At 45.0% G+C, this 16,974-nt stretch overlaps 1 protein-coding gene across 1 annotated transcript in view; it reads right to left on the reverse strand.

The window, feature by feature from the left end:
- The window catches only part of LOC147736745 (uncharacterized), a 65,410-nt gene that overhangs the window by 13,149 nt on the left and 35,287 nt on the right, over positions 1-16,974 (reverse strand). Inside the window, exons 2-3 of the mRNA XM_086953461.1 lie at positions 15,075-15,128; positions 8,424-8,490 (exon numbers count right to left, since the gene is read on the reverse strand). The gene's annotated coding sequence lies outside the window, so the exon portion shown is untranslated. The remainder of the gene's footprint in view (positions 1-8,423; positions 8,491-15,074; positions 15,129-16,974) is intronic.

The following is a 16,974-nucleotide window of genomic DNA, read 5'->3' on the forward strand; positions in this document are numbered from 1 at the left end:
GAGTATGTAGATACACTGCAGTCAGTTTCACCGTGGTTTCACTGAGGAGTGTGCAGATACACTGCAGTCAGTTTCACCGTGGTGGCACTGAGGAGTGTATGGATACACTGCAGTTGGTTTCAACGTGGTAGCCCTGAGGAGTGTGTAGATATACTGCAGTCGGTTTCACCGTAGTTGCACTGATGAGTGTGTGGATAAACTGCGGTCGGTTTCACCGTGGTTGCACTGAGGAGTTTGTGAATACACTGCATTTGGTTTCACTGTGGTTTCACTGAGGCATGTGTGGATACACTGCAGTCAGTTTCACTGTGGTTGCACTGAGGAGTGTGTAGACACAGCATTTGGTTTCACTGTGGTTGCATTGAGGAGTGTGTGGATACACTACATTCAGTTTCACTGTGGTTGCACTGAGGAGTGTGTGGATACACTGCAGTCGGTTTCAACGTAGTTGCACTGAGGAGTGTGCGGATACACTGCAGTCGGTTTCATTGTGGTTGCACTGAGGAGTGTGTGGATACACTGCAGTCGATTTCAACGTGGTTGCACTGAGGAGTGTGTGGATACACTGCAGTTAGTTTCACCGTGGTTGCACTGAGGAGTGTGTGGATACACTGCAGTCGGTTTCATCGTGGTTGCACAGAGGATTGTGTGGATACACTGCAGTCGGTTTCACCGTGGTTGCACTGAGGAGTGTGTGGATACACTGCGGTCGGTTTCACCCGGGTTGCACTGAGGAGTTTGTGAATACACTGCATTTGGTTTCATGGAAGAGGTGTGGCGCAGTGGCCAGGGCGACTGACGCTGGAATCTGGAGATCACGGTTCGATCCCCAGCTCCGGTGGCAGGTTAGCCCAGCACCATGTGACTCTGGGCAATAGCTTGCTTAATCTTCCCGACGGCCCCCAGCGCCTAGAGACCCTTGCGGGTGATTGTGCGCTTTACAAATGTGGATTTATTATTTTATTATTGTGGTTTCACTGAGGCATGTGTGGATACACTGCAGTCAGTTTCACTGTGGTTGCACTGAGGAGTGTGTAGAGACACAGCATTTGGTTTCACTGTGGTTGCACTGAGGAGTGTGTGGATACACTGCATTTGGTTTCACTGTGATTGCACTGAGGAGTTTGTGGATAGACTGCATTCAGTTTCACTGTGGTTGCACTGAGGAGTGTGTGGATACACTGCAGTCGGTTTCAACATGGTTGCACTGAGGAGTGTGCGGATACACTGCAGTCGGTTTCATTGTGGTTGCACTGAGGAGTGTGTGGATACACTGCAGTCGGTTTCAACGTGGTTGCACTGAGGAGTGTGTGGATACACTGCAGTCAGTTTCACCGTGGTAGCACTGAGGAGTGTGTGGATACACTGCAGTCTGCTTTATCGTGGTTGCACAAAGGATTGTGTGGATACACTGCAGTCGGTTTCACCTTGGTTGCACTGAGGAGTGTGTGGATACACTGCGGTCGGTTTCACCCGGGTTGCACTGAGGAGTGTGTTGATAATCGGTAATCGGTTTCTCAGTGGTTGCATTGAGGAGTGTGTGTATACACTGCAGTTGGTTTCACCGTGGTTACACTGAGGAGTGTGTGGATACACTGCAGTCTGTTTTACCGTGGTTGCACTGAGGAGTGTGTGGATACACTGCGGTCAGTTTCACCCGGGTTGCACTGAGTAGTGTGTTGATAAATTGTAATCGGTTTCACTGTGGTTGCCTTGAGGAGTGTGTGTATACACTGCAGTCGGTTTCACCGTGGTTGCACTGGGGTGTGTGTGGATACACTGCATTCGGTTTTATTGTGCTTGCACTGAGGAGTGTGTGGATGCACTGCAGTCATTTTCACTGTGTTTTGCACTGAAGAGTGTATGGATACACTGCGTTGGTTTCCCTGTGGTTGCACTGAGGAATGTGTGGATACACTGTGGTCCGTTTCACTGTGGTTGCACGGAGGAGTGTGTGGATGCACTGCAGTCAATTTCCCAGTGGTTGCACTGAGGAGTGTGCGGATACACTGCAGTCAGTTTCTCCGTGGTGGCACTGAGGAATGTATGGATACACTGCAGGTGGTTTCAACGTGGTAGCCCTGAGGAGTGTGTAGATATACTGCAGTCGGTTTCACCGTGGTTGCACTGATGAGTGTGTGGATAAACTGCGGTCGGTTTCACCGTGGTTGCACTGAGGAGTTTGTGAATACACTGCATTTGGTTTCACTGTGGTTTCACTGAGGCATGTGTGGATACACTGCAGTCAGTTTCACTGTGGTTGCACTGAGGAGTGTGTAGACACAGCATTTGGTTTCACTGTGGTTGCATTGAGGAGTGTGTGGATACACTACATTCAGTTTCACTGTGGTTGCACTGAGGAGTGTGTGGATACACTGCAGTCGGTTTCAACGTAGTTGCACTGAGGAGTGTGCGGATACACTGCAGTCGGTTTCATTGTGGTTGCACTGAGGAGTGTGTGGATACACTGCAGTCGATTTCAACGTGGTTGCACTGAGGAGTGTGTGGATACACTGCAGTCAGTTTCACCGTGGTTGCAATGAGGAGTGTGTGGATACACTGCAGTCGGTTTCATCGTGGTTGCACAGAGGATTGTGTGGATACACTGCAGTCGGTTTCACCGTGGTTGCACTGAGGAGTGTGTGGATACACTGCGGTCGGTTTCACCCGGGTTGCACTGAGGAGTTTGTGAATACACTGCATTTGGTTTCATGGAAGAGGTGTGGCGCCGTGGCCAGGGCGACTGACACTGGAATCTGGGGATCACGGTTCGATCCCCAGCTCCGGCGGCAGGTTAGCCCAGCACCATGTGACTCTGGGCAATAGCTTGCTTAATCTTCCCGACGGCCCTCAGCGCCTAGAGACCCTTGCGGGTGATTGTGCGCTTTACAAATGTGGATTTATTATTTTATTATTGTGGTTTCACTGAGGCATGTGTGGATACACTGCAGTCAGTTTCACTGTGGTTGCACTGAGGAGTGTGTAGAGACACAGCATTTGGTTTCACCGTGGTTGCACTGAGGAATGTGTGGAGACACTGCATTTGGTTTCACTGTGGTTGCACTGAGGAGTTTGTGGATACACTGCATTCAGTTTCACTGTGGTTGCACTGAGGAGTGTGTGGATACACTGCAGTCGGTTTCAACGTGGTTGCACTGAGGAGTGTGTGGATACACTGCAGTCGGTTTCAACGTGGTTGCACTGAGGAGTGTGTGGATACACTGCAGTCAGTTTCACCGTGGTAGCACTGAGGAGTGTGTGGATACACTGCAGTCGGTTTCATCGTGGTTGCACAAAGGATTGTGTGGATACACTGCAGTCGGTTTCACCGTGGTTGCACTGAGGAGTGTGTGGATACACTGCGGTCGGTTTCACCCGGGTTGCACTGAGGAGTGTGTTGATAATCGGAAATCGGTTTCACCGTGGTTGCATTGAGGAGTGTGTGTATACACTGCAGTTGGTTTCACCGTGGTTACACTGAGGAGTGTGTGGATACACTGCAGTCTGTTTCACCGTGGTTGCACTGAGGAGTGTGTGGATACACTGCGGTCAGTTTCACCCGGGTTGCACTGAGTAGTGTGTTGATAAATTGTAATCGGTTTCCCTGTGGTTGCCTTGAGGAGTGTGTGTATACACTGCAGTCGGTTTCACCGTGGTTGCACTGGGGTGTGTGTGGATACACTGCATTCGGTTTTATTTTGCTTGCACTGAGGAGTGTGTGGATGCACTGCAGTCATTTTCACTGTGTTTTGCACTGAAGAGTGTATGGATACACTGCGGTTGGTTTCCCTGTGGTTGCACTGAGGAATGTGTGGATACACTGTGGTCTGTTTCACTGTGGTTGCACGGAGGAGTGTGTGGATGCACTGCAGTCAGTTTCACCGTGGTTGCACTGAGGAGTGTGCGGATACTCTGCAGTCGGTTTCACCGTGGTTGCACTAACAAGTGTGCGGATACACTGCAGTCAGTTTCACCGTTGTTGCACTGATGAGTGTGTGGATACACCACTGCAGTCGTTTTCACCGTGGTTGCACTGATGAGTGTGAGGATACACTGCGGTCGGTTTTACTGTGGTTGCACTGAAGAGTGTGTGGATACACTATGGTCGGTTTTACTGTGGTCTCACTGAGGAGTGTGTGGATACACTGCAGTCGGTTTCCAAGTGGTTGCACTGAGGAGTGTGTAGATACACTGCAGTCGGTTTTACCGTGGTTGCACTGAGGTGTGTGTGGATACTCTGCATTCGGTTTCATTGTGCTTGCACTGAGGAGTGTGTGGATGCACAGCAGTCATTTTCACCATGGTTGCACTGAAGAGTGTATGGATACACTGTGGTCGGTTTTACTGTGGTTGCACTGAGGCGAGTGTGGATACACTGCAGTCAGTTTCCCAGTGGTTGCACTGAGGTGTGTGAAGATACACTGCAGTCGGTTTCACCGTGGTTGCACTGAAGTGTGTGTGGATACACTGCAGTCGGTTTCACTGTGGTTGCACTGAAGAGTGTATTGATACACTGCAGTTGGTTTCAACGTGGTTGCACTGAGGAGTGTGTAGATATATTGCGGTTGGTTTCACTGTGGTTGCACTGATGAGTGTGTGGATAAACTGCTATCGGTTTCACCGTGGTTGCATTGAGGAGTTTGTGGATAGACTGCAGTTGGTTTCACTGAGGCGTGTGTGGATACACTGCAGTCGGTTTCACCGTGGTTGCACTGAGGAGTGTGAGGATACACTGCAGTCAGTTTCACCGTGTTTGCACTGAGGATTGTGTGGATACACTGCGGTCGGTTTCACTGTGGTTGCACTGAGGAGTGTGTGGATACACTGCAGTCAGTTTCACCATGGTTGCACTGAGGAGTGTGTGGATACACTGCAGTCGGTTTCACTTGGTTGCACTGAAGACTGTGTGTATCCATGCAGTCGGTTTTACCGTGGTTGCACTGAGGTGTGTGTGGATGCATTTGGTTTCACCATGGTTGAACTGGCTCTACACTGACAATCAATCAAGTTTATTTTCCTGTAAAATTCCAGGCCTCTTACTTTACTGTGTAATTTAAATCTTGAGGTGAATTCTCTCTTGTAAAAATTGGTTACAAATGAACTCTTGACTCTTGTGGATGTAAAATAGATTCTTCATTTTGTGTCTGAATTACAGCAGCATCCAGTGTACAGCAAATTACACAATTCGTTTTACAAAGAAGGTATAGCCTTAATAAAAACACCTGACTTGTCTCACGAAGTATACATTTGTGTCCATTCATTATCGACCCAATTTGTACAGGAACATTTGCTGACAGCTTATTAGTTAGTTTGTCATCAAGGTGCCTACAACTTGTACTTCTTCTCCCAATAGGAGTAGGTTTGGAGCTTCCGTTTGTCAGACTGTGGAATGGGGGAGCACCTTCACAGATTACAAGTAATGCTGGATTGCCATTTACTTCTCCTTCCACAAAAGAGTCACTCTGGTTTCACCTCTAGGACTGCACCAAGCATGCAATCCTTTGCTCGTGTCAGGCACCGTCATTGTGTCTGATTCTGTCCCATAGGAGCTCCCAGTGTAGGTGTAAATTGTTCAAAATCATTAAAAACTGAAGGAATTTTTTTAAATCTTAAAATTGTTGAGAATTCAACATTCTTCATTGCATTTGGCTGTGGGGTCTCGGAACTGAAGGCATGTTTCAATTTAACTGCCTTTGATTCTGTGTGTTCGACACAGAGGCCAGTTGGGCTGGGACCATTGTCTAAGACACCCCACTCTGTGCCGTCTGATTCATGTTCTGCGAATCATTGTGAAATCTACACTCCCAGTTACTGCAAATATGGCAAAGAGTGTTTCTTCCTCCGCACATTATTAGTATTTGAGGTGAATACTCACCATGCACTGCTAATTACCCCACGTATTACGTCACTCATGACATCATCTATGGCATTACTGATAATATTGGTGCCCCATTTGTTGTAACATTATTGATTAGAAAACTTGGTCGGAGTTATGGTTACCTTAGCACTAGTTATAGATATTTGGCAATTTCCTAACTTTAATGTCCCTGTAAACTGTGAATTTCTACATTTTTATTGCTATTTTTGGGAGGGAGTTTTCTATTGCGTGAACTGGACCTGAAGGTATCAGAGCACTTTACATGAGCCCCAGTTGCAATACAGATGGACACATTCGTTTTGTTAGACACAGAAGGATTAGGTGATTTGCCCAGAATCACAGGATGTTGAGTGCCCTTGATGAGGGGAGAGGAGTTGGCCTAATGGCTAGGGCGGTCGACCTTGAATCTGGGGAACCGGGTTCGAGTCTCGGCAGTGATGCTAAACATTCTGTGATTCTGGGCAAATCACTTAATCTCCCGGTGCCTAACAAAAAAATGAATGTGTCCTCATGTAATGCAACTGGTGCTATGTAAAGTGCTCTGATACCCGATTTGGGTCAAGTTTGCGCTATAAAAAACTCTGTAAAATAAAAAAAATATATTAAAAAAAACCTTACCCCTCACGGATCATGGAGACAGTACAGTACTTTTCGCTCAGTCACTCAAGCTTACTTATTCTCAGAGAGGTATACAGAATACACAGTTGGGTGGTTCAATATATTTATTGAGCCAATGTTATTGTTGTATAAAATGCATGTGCTGCGATAATCAGGAGACAGAAGCAAATGAAAGTGATTACGAGCTCCAAAAGAGTGAACGGTAGATACATTTCTACCATGGTGTTAAAATATTAAATATGTGCAGGCATATTAAAAGACAGCAATCAGGTGTACTCCTACGATGCGAACGCTACTCTAAGTGCTATTAGAGTGTGTGTAGGTGTGTATCCAAGAAACCTCTCAGGGACGATCCGACCCCATTATCTGATGGAAGAGAATGAAGGACCCAGTCTTGGTCACAAGTTGGACACCACTCACGGAATGTCAGACTGCTCTATGGTGAAGTCTTGGCATTCAGGGAGCCTCTATGTCAGCGAAAGTGCCTCCTCTGCGAATCTATCAGAGCTGCTGATCTTTCAAAGTAGAATGTGTTTATCGATTAGTGATGTTATGGAATGTGGACAGCCCTATCACCCTTGGATGAAGACAACAATGACATTTGTACATGGTGTGGCTAGAACTTGTACGTCATGTACAGGGGATTATGATAATGTTGTCAGAAGCCTTATGCATAATGAGATTTGAAGCAACATTATCAGGCACCTAACAGTGCAAAAGGTCATAGCTGAAAAAGTTATTATGAAAAAGGCAGACCAATGTAAGCAATGAGACGCTTCACTGCATGGGCCTAGCTAGGGAATATAACAGTATGAGTGGTTCTCTGACTCAGAGCAGATGCATCTGTGACTGTATGAGTATGTGAGAGGGTGTGCTAGTGGCTGTATGGATATGTGACTGAGTCTATGAGTACCTGTATGAGTGTGAGTAGTTTTCTGGGTCTCGGAGAGGGTGTGAGAGTGGTTGTACAGGTGAGTAAGTGGTTGTGTGAGTGTTAAGTGGACATGTGAGTGTGTGATGGGTGGGTGGATATGTGGCTGTGTTGATCTCAGAATGATTCTCTGGTTCTGTGAGTAGATGTATCAGTGACTGTATAGGTGTGTGAAAGGATGTGTGACTGACTGTATCATTCTGTGTGTGTGGGTGTATGGATGGGTGAGTGAGTGCATGTATTCGGGAGTGGATATATGGATGTGTGGGTGGGTGTATGAGATAGAGAATGTTGAGTGGGTCTGTGAGTTGGTGTATGTTTTCTTACACAGGGTCTGGATCTGTGGATTCACACAGGGGCCACGAAGAGCGCTGGGGTGGATCCGAGGATGCAGGTGAGTTAAAATTAAAATCTTTTTGGACAATTTCTTGCCCATGACAGACCCTTCCATCAGTCCCTTGGGGTCAGAATACCTCTACTCTGAACCCTTATACACTATTTCTACTTTATTTCCGCCCCCCGCCCCCGGAACCATGCCCCGATTCACGAAATGGCAGCTGCAGCTTTTCACTCAGATTGGATCTATGTCTCTAGATATACATAAATCTTGTTTCTTTAAAAGCTCCAAAACTACAGAACATATTTATACTACATCAAAACAAGCATTGGCAAATCCAATAGGTCTCAGCAATGCCCATGCTTCGAGCTATTGGCGTTGTGAATTTGAATGTCTTCGAGCCATATTTGGCCCCCAAATTGATGTTACTGTGACAGTGTTAATGTTTGTGTCTTAGTGTTTATGTGACTGTGACAGCGTTCACGAGAAAAAGAAAAGAAAATCTGATTGCAAAGTGAGAAAAGATTGCCAAAATAAAAGAAAGCTAACTATCGAAAATAAATGTTTGCAATTTTGTTCATTCTGCTGGGCACATTTTTTTCCCAGTCAAATGCCTTCTGTATGCATCGCACTAAAAGTTAAAAGGAATAAAATATTACCTCAATCATGCAGGGAGCAGCAGATGAGCACTGACTAGGTTGATTACTTTTTCCCTCTGGTTTCTTGCTATAAAATCCAAGAGTAAATCACAATTAACGCAAGAGAAAGGCGCACATAGTGCAAAAAAATAGCGCTGTTACACAGGCCCAAGGTCTAATAATGGGGTGTAATTGTTGGAAACGCACGTTGTTTTACACAAAGCTGCATTAAAAATTATTAAAACCATGATATTTATAGACTTGCTCAACATTTTATAAACAAAATATATATGTACACCAATGGGCTCGTATTTGGCTTACACTTAAAGCAATAAGTCCCCTACAAGCGTCCTGCGTGATGGTCTGATCCAAATAATACAATGGGAAACACTTTTTTCAGGCAGCGGGAATCAAAATTAAACCTCGCTTGTCACTCGAGAAAACAGACGCATAAAATAACCCAACCACTGAACGAGTAAATGAAATGAGGTAAACTGTTGTAACATCCATCAGAAACCCACACAAACATGACGCTACCCTTAATTTTCTGACTCGCCTGCCTCTCAGAATGTACAATGTTTGTCAAGGGATCTTATCTCTTTGTGCGAGTGACATTTAGTATGCATTTCCACTAGCTCAGACGCTGCATACTTTCATCTAGGTTCATAGGCTGGGGGATGGGTGGGAACCTGCTGGTTTAATTTTGTCACGATCAGCTAATGTGAAGCGTAGACTCGTTTCAGCCAAAATAACCACTACAGTCTCTAAAGGATCTGCGCGTTTAGACAACATAAACTAAGGTATTGGTGTCCAGACAGATTCCAGACCCCCCTCCCCCGAGGATATGTTAGTCTGCAGACCAGCAGTGCCACTATGAGCCCCTCTTACCAAGGAATGAACAGTTCCTGGCAACTATTGAACATGACGACCCTGATCCCTCAGGGATCGTGGCAATAGTACAGTGCTTTTCGCTCACTCGTGATCACTTGTTCTCTGAGAGATATACATAATAAAATATGGGGACATTTTCAATAAGCCTTTATTGAACCAGCGTCATGTAAGTATAAAATGCGTGTGCTGCAACAACCATTAGACAGTAACAGATGTATACGATTATAAACACCAATAAAGTAAAAAGAAGGTCAAATTCTACCGTAGTGCTAAAACAATGAATATATGCAGGCATATAGATACATGACAATACTAACGCGTACTCCTACGATGCAACCCTACCTAGATGTACCTAAGTGTACCTAGCATGTATGTAGGTGTATAGCCAAGAATCCCCCTAGGAAAAAGCCAACCTCATTACCTGATGTGAGAGAGTGAAGGACCTCGTCTTGGTCTGGAATTGGACACCTCTTGAGGGATATCAGATCACTCTGTGCTGGAGTATCTGTGGGCAGGGACTTCAGCTTCTCCTATCAGCATGGAAGTTTCTTCTCCTATGGCTGCCTAGCAAAGGTATGATGCTTATATACCCAAAAGGTACCCTCAGAGGTTCTACCTAGATGTGGCATGTCGGCCAAGGATGATAATAGTGGTCCCCCTTGTATAGAGTTGTTATGCAGAAGATGGTAATCCTGCTGTGGCACTGGGAATCCTCATGCACAACAAATGAGGCTAGTTTTCTGAGAAAACCACACAACATTTATGTAGCGCCTAACTAGGTAAAGGGTCAGCACCAGCCCGTTATGTAGAACAATGGTAAGACAAATGTAGGTAAAAGGTTGTGCAACTACGTAGGCCTATATTGGGGTTCATACAGGATCTACTGGTGGCAGCAATAGAAGATAAATATTCAAGTAGAAACGCCTCCAGAGCTTCCAATTTGAGAGATGTCACCGATTCCCAACTAAGGAAACAACAATGGTGGAAGAAAAGCACAAGTGACAAGGACAATTAATCTATTTCGTGCAAATAGTTTATTTAGCATACTCAGAAAAGAACATGAAGCGTGATAATTTTTATTGACAATCGTGTTAAAATAATAAAGAATTGTTGCAGGGAATCTGCTCGGGAACGGAACTATCCTTGGGACCATAGAACATCAGCTTGTAGAGACTAAGTCACCAAACCACCTCAGTATCTTAAGCGGAGTCCAACTAACTAGAGTGCCTCACATTTCCTCCTAACCTTACCAGAGAAACAAGTGAATTTGAACCCCCAGAACACAACACGCTAGACCAACTCAGGGATCGCGGTAACAGGAAACACACTTTCGCTCGCTCACATGTACTTGTCAACAATAAGATGACCAGAAGACACAAAGACGGGTAAGAACAATTATTCAAACTATTGTGCTCTGAAATGAATTATACGTGCTAAAATTAGAAAAAAGACGCATAATAAAAATATTTTTGGCATGAATAATGATCGATATACTATCAAAAGCGCTGTCATTTTATAGGACAGAGTAATATTACTCACTCTCCCCTGCTTCTAAGGCTTAATGAACATATGAATGATCTCAGTGATTGCCGGCAGACCCCGTACCTAAGCATGCACAGATGGACGTTTTACATTTCAGCACTCTCCTTCCATGTGTCTGTTTTTAGCTGATGTACTCATCTATATGATAGGGAATGTGTGCACATAAACAACAGCTGCATTCTTGTGTTATATCTAGGTGCTAGTGCCTGGCCAGAAAGAGTAACATGGAGCATTATTGTTTGGCTATGTCGGTTGCATGCAGACTACATTTCAGGAAAAAACTGAACGAAAAAAGAGGTAATGTGTGCAAAGAAAAATGAGGCCTATAATGTGCACAGTTAGGCTAACATAAGGAAAACTAAAATTTCCAATGCAGGAATAACATGACAGGAAGAGAGGCTAGTTTTCACTTCCACGGGTGAAAAAATATTTTCACATGCACTTGCAGAGTTCTGCCCATCTGCAAGCACCAGCCACATGGCGTGAGCGAGGGGTGAGGTCACGTAACGCGTGTCCTCTGAATACAGCATCTGGCATTTGATCTTAGTGTTTGAATGCACAGCAAATGTGAAGAGATAAGAACAAGATTTACAGGCCTGTTTACAGAGATTGAATGGAGTGAGTGAAAACAGGACCGATATTGTGTGAACTGCAGTTCAACAAAGTGAAAACGTCGTTCCTAAAAACGAGGCTAAAATGAAACCAGTGGATTGATATAGTGATTGCCCCATGCTCTCGGGGAGGACTAAACACAGGAAAAGGCATGACGCAAGCGTGCCATGGACAAATGGGGAGAAAGACGAGAAGGAGAGCCATGATGGAGCCAGAAAATGGGAAGCCTATGGCGGGCTGAAGCCTAAAAAGAATATGCATCATGTCTCGAAGAGGTAGCACAAGCTTTGTCTAGCTGAGACCTAAAAATCACTCTTTCTGGACCAAGATCTAGCTTTCTGGAAACTGCATGTGGACCCCTGGCAATTTGGGACCCTCCTTGCATGCCACTATTTCACTTTTACAGCAACGTTATTGCTGGCGTGGTTTGTATCAGCAAACTCACCGTTATGTCCTATGTTGTGACATTTGTCAACAGATTAAGTCTTCTTCTGTGTCTCGTCCACCTGAGACACAGCTCTATATTTCAAATCATTTGGCTGTGTTTATCTTGACCATTGCGGTCCCCTTGTTTCTGATAATGCATGTTACTCGATGACATCAATGGGGATGCAGGTGCATCTTTCATCTCCATATAGGCCTGAGGCCAATGAACTGTGACTTAAGCAGTCTTTAATGGCAAAGGTATGAGGTACGGGACGTGGCTGGTTGACTCATCTTTATGGGGGTCAACGTGCACTTAACAACCTCCCTAAAGGTTTCTGGGTGGGCGGAGCCCATATGAAATGCTCTTTGGCATCAAGATGTATGTTCCAGACCTTGATGGTCTAAACATTATGGCGGCAGCCATAACCTTTGACAAAGATATTCACTGTACTGTCTTGCAGAATTTACAAAAATGTTGTGACTCTCTGGCGAATGCACATTTGCCTTCGACTCTCTCATCGGATGCTGCTGTTCTGATTCCTGGCTCTGGCTGGCTCCCTAAAGTTAGTGATATCGTTCATGAAAAGGTGTCAATCAAGAAAGATTTGGTCCATCTCACTGTGCTCTTGTTCCAGTGCTTGGTCTTCGGGGTACCCGAACTGTGATTCTACCTCCTCTTTCAGGATTCAAAGACAATAGTTTTGTTTCCATTGAAAATATCAAGTTAAGCCATATGGCCGATTCTAAATAATATGCCTAGAAGTGTCCCACTACAGAATGTTGTTTTGCAGCAGTTAAACACCATCATCCCTGCTTCTCCCCGGCCACCGGAGGGAAACGTCGAGTCTTCAGTTGACCTGGTACCTGTTACATCTGCTTCACATTCCACGATTGAAATAGTTTATTCTGATCCACCTCTCAAGACCCCTTCGGATGTGCGAGCTCCTAGTTCTTATCAGGAATCACAGCGTCCTCTATCCCACCTGAGTTTTTCAGGCTACTATATTGATTAATATAAATGTACTTCCCACAGTTTTTCATTGTCCTCGGTTTTGCATCCCCACCAGTGTCGATTTGCGTTTTCATCTCCTGGTTGAAACGCACATATCTGGTTCCACAGTGGACATATATCTGGATAGTGTTCTCCATGGTATTTCTGTTCATACTGATTGGATTTGTGACGGCTTACGATTAATGGCCATTACCCCCAGATTAATCTGTTGTGGAACTGGTTGGCTCCACATTCATCCTCGCATAGAATGAAAAGAGACTATACCCTTGCCAACATTTCAGAGGTCCCAGTCACTGATGGAATTGTTTTGGATAAAGTACCATTTGGTATGTTTTGGCCAACGGACACCCTTCAGATACCCAATGTATTCAGGGTTTCCATGGGTGATGTTATAATGCCTCGGTTGCAATCGGATGATTGGGATGTTGGTACTATAAATTTGATGTTTTCAGAATTACAATATTACACTGTTTTTGAATCTGAAGATTTCATTTTTAATTCTGTTAACTATGCTGAGTTGTTCTGTTATCAACATTATGGACATCATTTTCTTCATACAGCTAATGGACAGCGTCCCCATTATAACTATACTCTAGGGAGCATTGTCCAATTCTGCCTCAGGATAGCTCCGAAACACACAAGATAAAATAAACATATTTCACGAGTTATGACGCTTCGGACCCAAGATCATCCTATTTTAAATTGGTTCTCGCTACTTAAAAAAATATATGCTTTCTTAAACTAAGTTAACATATACTGCCTTGGCAACCTAGCCCTGAAAGTCTACGATAATTGGAAGGATAATATTGACTTGAAATCTATTTGGGGCACTAAGTCCTGGCGAGTCCAAGGTACAGAATCTCATTTTCATCCATGTCTGATTCCCAGACAAATTATTTTTCTGAACGACACTGTCCAGCAAACAACTTTTCTGGGATTGGCAAAAATTAATCCCAATATTCCATCACTAGCCCCCTTCCTGATTGGCATTCTTACTCAAATTATACTGCAGAACCAATTAAATGGTATTACACAATCATGCTCTGGGTGAGTGGTTATTATCGCCAATAGACACAGATGTTTGTGGCTCTTGTTTTTTAAACACAACATCTGAATTCAAATTAAATAGACCTGGTCACCAATATTCACAAGCCATACACTCTAACACTGTAACAGCATATTCTGTGGGTAAATTGTATCAACGGCGATTAAAACATTACACTTTATCTGCAGTGAAACAACATATTTTTCTCAAGTACGAAGAATTGGATCTATCTGATTTCCTTTTGGGTCCAAAATCACCAAGTTCTAAATCATTTGTTTATGCTGCTTACAATGAACTCTGGAAATTGTTTCAACTGGCGCATGCAGTACGTTTACGTCAAATTGACAAGGATAATTTAGATATTGCTGTGGTGGATAATACATTGTCACTTCGTATTTATACTTTCCCTTATATTGTATCATCTGTAATTGATATTGTACAAAATTGGATCATGGTCAGAATCAACTTAATGTTAATGTTAATGTTGAAATCACTTGTAAAGCGCAAACTGATACCCAAGGGTGTCCTGACTGTCAGGATCAGTCAGCTCCCCAGGAGAAAAGGCTTTTCAGTAAGAATAATTAGCCTCAAGGCATCGTTGAAGGCGAGGAGAGCTTATTCAGTACAGAAGGAAAAGCAATCCCAAGATGGCTGGCTGGAAACGATCCTTGAGTCAGCTTACTAGTGCTCAGCTAGCTAATTGCCGTTTGGAATGTCCAGATGAAGCGCCCGAATTAGCGCGCACTTCACCTGAGATTCGATGAAGATAGGACGTGCTTCAGGGTTGCACCGCGAAAGTTAAAGAGGAAGATACTTTTGTTGCGCAATTGTTTTTTCGATACGTTTCGTTGCGTGATTAGTGCCGGAGTTGAGCACCAAAGTTCATTCCAGCAGTCCGTAAATTTTGCAGTATCGTTTGGGGCGATATTTGAAGGTGACAGGTGAGCCTGCCAGTTTTCAGTCATTGCACATTGCTATAGTGAATGGTATTCAAGACAACAGTAGCAGATGTAAATATTTCCTGAGAAAATTCAGAGCAGAGATACCAGGAGGTTCGGCTAGTGTGTTCCTTAGTATTTCGGGAGTTCAGTAGAAGTACACATATGAGCATACATGTACATAGGTGTTAAAGGTTAACACTTACCAGAGTAGGAGTTGAAGTAAAAGCTGAGTCTTCAGAACATTAGGGGAGATAAACCTAGGAATAATAAGAAAGAAAAATAAATTAAAAAAAGCAGTGACAATAAACAATTGTTTAATGTTCAGTTACAGCAATCCAGTAACAAGGAAGAAGACAAAAAAACGATAGAAGAGAGGCATGGGTCACAGGAGAACTGAGTATGTACACCAAGAATATTTTATTTAAGATAAATGTTTAGAGTCAGATAAGTTGTTTATGACCAATTCTTTTGCAGTACACTTCAGATAAGACTAACAACTGAAGGAAAAGAAGAAGGGTCTAGACGTTGAAGGAAGAACCAGTGAATATCCGAGGTTGTCTCTTCTCTGTCCCATCCCCTTTGCCCCCTATAGTTCCTGGGCCCCAATGACACGCTATAACTGGGCACTTTCTTTAAACTATTTATTTGCCTGGCTGATATGACAACTAAATGAGAAATTTGTTAATCACATGTATTCAAACACTTTACTTTTGCTTACCTGCTGAGTTCTGTCATGATCTTGGGTGCTTCTATCCTGACCAAGGTGAGGGTGTCATATGTCCCATGCAGGCCCATTGTTGTTTTCCCAATGGTAACCTAAGCAGGCTGCACTCTGCGTTGCACACGTTACTATACAAACGCACTTTGCTTTGTGCCACCCTGTACTTTCCCACTGAATCTGCCGTTGTTTTTGTGCTCTGTCCTTTCCTGGGATCTCATCTGAACACATTGAACAGGGTCAAACAATAATGCCCCTTGTTATTGTTTTCTGGTCAAGCACTAGCACCACAACAAGACATACAGATGCAGCCGTCTTTTGGGAACACGTACTAACAACTACAACTGTGATGTAGAAATTTCATCTGTGCATGATAAGGTACGGGGTCTCCTGCAAACACCCAGAGATCTTCTGATGCGCAATCATTTTGCTTCAGTGGGAGGGTGGGGGTTATTTTACCCTGCGTATATCATGACAGCTCTTTTTATGATTTATGAATTACTTGCTATACTGACCGTATTTGTGTTAGGCTTTTCCTTGCTTATTTTGGCACATGTACTGCATACTAGAGCATGATAGTTAAAATAAACAATTTAGGGGGGCGTGGTCAATTAGCATGGTCGACAGGAAGTGAGCTCCTTCGGCTCCCGACAGGCCAGCGCTGAAATCCTGTTAATTATCCTTTTGTAGGGTGCTCGGACCGGGTTCGCGGGGGTATATGAGTCCCTGCAACTGAGGGGATCATCCTACTTAGCGGTTCTCCTGCCCATTGATCTGCAAACGACTGTCGCGGCTCTGGGCCGCGGGACTGGTGGGCCGGATCAACGCGAGGCCGGGGCTGTGGCCTGTGTCGGCGTAGGCGTGGGCGGAGCGCAGTCCTGGTGCCTGCCGCGGCCTGCCCTGGGTGAAGTGTTGTGGTGAGGGAGGCCACCGGGGGCCTCCCGTGAAGAACCACGCTCCTACAGCGCGTCCAGCCTCTGCAGGTACGTGGCTGAAAACACGGAAAGCGGCGAGATCCTTAGGGGTCTCCATCGGAGCTGAGCCCGTCTGGGGTGGTGTCCGGACCGGACCCCGGAAGTGTGCCCTGGTACCTGGGGGCAAAGGGAATGTCCTAGGCGGCAGTGAGCCGGACCAGAGGCTTACAGCCAACTGCTGAAGTGCTGGACTCCTGTGGCTGGTGGGCCGGCCCTACGCATGATCGGGGCTGCGGCCTGTGCTGGCGTTTGTGGAGCGCGGTCCTGGTGCCTGCCGTGGCCTGCCCTGGGTGGAGTGTCGCAGCGAGGAGGGCACCCGTTGCCATTGGGGGACCCCCTGTGGAGAAGCGCGCTCCTGCAGTGTAGTCGATACGGAGAGCGCCGAGGACCCAGGGGGTCACCATCGACACT

Source organism: Lissotriton vulgaris, chromosome 1_2, assembly GCF_964263255.1.
Source record: "Lissotriton vulgaris chromosome 1_2, aLisVul1.2, whole genome shotgun sequence".
NCBI classification, from domain to species: Eukaryota; Metazoa; Chordata; class Amphibia; order Caudata; family Salamandridae; genus Lissotriton; species Lissotriton vulgaris.